At 42.0% G+C, this 1901-nt stretch overlaps 1 pseudogene across 1 annotated transcript; it reads left to right on the top strand.

Annotated features, from left to right (window-relative positions):
- Window positions 1-1116: 1116 nt before the first annotated feature.
- LOC114640723 lies at window positions 1117-1636 on the top strand (annotated as a pseudogene). The gene has a single exon (XR_003714190.1). The product of XR_003714190.1 is annotated as a 60S ribosomal protein L17 pseudogene (transcript).
- The last annotated feature ends 265 nt before the right edge of the window (window positions 1637-1901 follow it).

The following is a 1901-nucleotide window of genomic DNA, read 5'->3' as shown; positions in this document are numbered from 1 at the left end:
ATGAGGAAGTCTGTGAATGTGCAAAAGGGAGGGTATTTTGGACCGAAGAAAGGGAATATGAAGACACTTTGCTTGCAGGTGTTGTATGCTGCTATTTGTTCAGCTGGGAGAATAGCTAAACCTAGGAAGCCATAGAAAACCCCAGACACTAACTGTGTGTTAAATTTTTATTGGGATTAAAAAATAATTACTGTGGCTGAAAAGATGGCTCAGCAAAGACTACCTTTGCTGAGGACCAGGGTTCAATTCTCAGCACCCTCATAGCATCTTCAACTCTAGTTCTAGGGGATCCATCAACCTCTTTTGGCCTCCTTAAGGTAGTCATATGATACACATGCACACATACACGCATACCTGCAGTCAAAAAGCACTCATACATATAAATCTAAATCTTTAAAATTTTAAGTGGATTTTTCAAAAGATTCTCCTCCTGGACCATGAACTTAGTGACAGTGAGAAACCTTCATGAACATGTAATCTTAGACCAGGGTTGTTTAAAGGTCTCAACTGAGGCAAGAATCTGGACAGATGAGTTATACAACTCAAAAGTATTTGGAAAGTATTTGGTGAGTTGTGAGTTTTGAGCAAAGGACTTCTAATAGATGAGAGGGAGAAAGGAAGGTTATCAGTAGAGTGGATAATCTGAAAGAAACAAAGAGGTTTGGGAAGCCATGTGGTATATAATGGTATAGAAACAAGATGAGTTTGACATATCACTACTGCAAAACCTACTAGAATTACTGGTGTGTGCAGCACTCAAGCTGGGAGCCCATGGAGGACAAGGATAATTAGGACAATTAGAATGAAACCAAGGGCTCTTCCTGTAAGCGGCGAAAGGTGACTCGTCAAGATGGTTCGCTACTCTCTTGACCCGGAAAATCCCACAAAATCTTGTAAATCATGAGGTTCAAAACTTCGCGTTCGGGCTGGAGAGATGGCTCAGCGGTTAAGAGCACTGACTGCTCTTCCAGAGGTCCTGAGTTCAAATCCCAGCAACCACATGGTGGCTCACAACCATCCGTAATGAGATTGGATGCCCTCTTCTGGTGTGTCCGAAGACAGCGACAGTGTATTAATAAAATAAATAAATAAATTAAAAAAAAAGAAAAAAAACTTCGCGTTCACTTTAAGAACACCCGGGAAACTGCCCAGGCCATCAAGGGCATGCACATCCGCAAAGCTACCAAGTACCTGAAGGATGTCACTTTAAAAAAACAATGTGTGCCATTCCGTCGGTATAATGGTGGAGTTGGTAGGTGCGCCCAGGCCAAACAATGGGGCTGGACACAGGGACGGTGGCCAAAGAAGAGTGCAGAGTTTTTGCTGCACATGCTTAAAAACGCAGAGAGTAATGCTGAACTTAAGGGTTTAGACGTAGACTCTCTCACCATTGAACACATCCAGGTGAACAAGGCACCTAAGATGCGCCGACGAACTTACAGAGCTCATGGCCGGATTAACCCGTACATGAGCTCCCCCTGCCACATTGAGATGATCCTCACTGAGAAGGAACAAATTGTTCCAAAGCCAGAAGAGGAGGTTGCACAGAAGAAAAAGATATCCCAGAAGAAACTGAAGAAACAGAAGCTCATGGCACGGGAATAAATTCAGCATAAAATAAATGCAGATAAAAGAAAAAAAAAAAGAATGAAACCAAGGAAAAGGTGTTTGTAGATGAGCCTTTTACTATGTGGTTTACCTCTAACACACACGCACACACAAACACACCTTTTATCCCATCATCCTGGTAACTGAATCGGAACTCAATAAGCCACCTGGTAGCAGATAAATGCTAAAACTTAAATCCTGTTATGTAATGGTAGACATGAGAACCTCATGCCAAAAAATAGCAAAACCTTGTAAGGCGAAAGTTAAAATCTTAATTGTTCGAAGAGCACAGG

The sequence above is a fragment of the Grammomys surdaster genome, unplaced genomic scaffold (genome assembly GCF_004785775.1).
Source record: "Grammomys surdaster isolate TR1022 unplaced genomic scaffold, NIH_TR_1.0 125849, whole genome shotgun sequence".
Taxonomy (NCBI): Eukaryota; Metazoa; Chordata; class Mammalia; order Rodentia; family Muridae; genus Grammomys; species Grammomys surdaster.
The sequence above is the reverse complement of the archived record's forward strand: the minus strand, read 5'-3'. Positions and strand labels throughout refer to the sequence as shown.